Genomic DNA, 1043 nt, shown 5'->3' with positions numbered 1-1043 from the left:
GGGGGGGGGGGGGGGGTGTATAGGGGGTGTTATTGCAACACTGTCCTCCTAAAGCAGAAGTGTGGTCTTCCCTATTGTGCCCTGCATCCCCCGCCGCGCAGCCAGCTTGCTCCTTTGCGCCTTTGTTTCCCGCCGCTGTGCGTTCCTGCTCTCATTCAAATGTACCATGCAAGACCCGAAGCCTCGCTGTATTCAAAACGAGAGTCCCGGAAAACGAGACGGCCAGCCGCAAGCGCTACGGATCCATTCCCGTCTCTCTCCTCTATCTGCCCCGTGTGCTCCGTATACACACAAATCATCCAGTCGGAGCCGAAGAAAAACCCGGAACGGATTCTCCAAGACGCGTTTTAAACCAGTGCTGTTACATGCGACTTGCATCATTTATTCAGATTCTCATACAGGAAATATGCAATAAACCAATGCACGCATTAATCAAGAACTCATCTAACGCCATTATTTTTATCGTTACCTATTTAAATGTTTACTATCGGTGCCTGATAGAAATATCAAACGCAGGTTGTACATGTGAAGGTAAACTCCTGTACGCATAAACAGGTTATTAAGCAATAAACCTACGCTGTGGCACAAAAGATGTGCTTTACATAAATGTAACTGCAATGCAAGCGTGTGTATTTGCTTAGGTGTGTCAAGATAAACACTGAGTATTAGTTTGAAGTGAATCTATTCCGCTGGATGATCCACTCCGGGATATCACATTATCCAGCGGGCGCGCGGGGGTGGCCTTTCCACGTCTCTGTCCATCAACACCTTTAAACCCACCCGGGCTCACAGACAGGAGAGAGAAGAAACACGCTACAATCCACTAAGTACTTTGTTTGCGCATATGTAATCGTTTAAACTGTGTATATTCACGAATACCGTTTGCTTTATTGATGCTTTGGCACTTAATTATGAAAAAGCATCACTGTGTGTGAAAAGGAGATGGGAATACACACGTCACAAGCTTTCACTGAATGAGATTCAGGTCAAACATTTACATTAGGTTTATTTAATTTATTAGTAGTTATTGTTCATATTGCGAT

The sequence above is a fragment of the Sinocyclocheilus anshuiensis genome, unplaced genomic scaffold (genome assembly GCF_001515605.1).
Source record: "Sinocyclocheilus anshuiensis isolate Anshui unplaced genomic scaffold, SAMN03320099.WGS_v1.1 scaffold101, whole genome shotgun sequence".
NCBI lineage: Eukaryota > Metazoa > Chordata > Actinopteri > Cypriniformes > Cyprinidae > Sinocyclocheilus > Sinocyclocheilus anshuiensis.
This window is presented reverse-complemented; position numbering follows the sequence as displayed.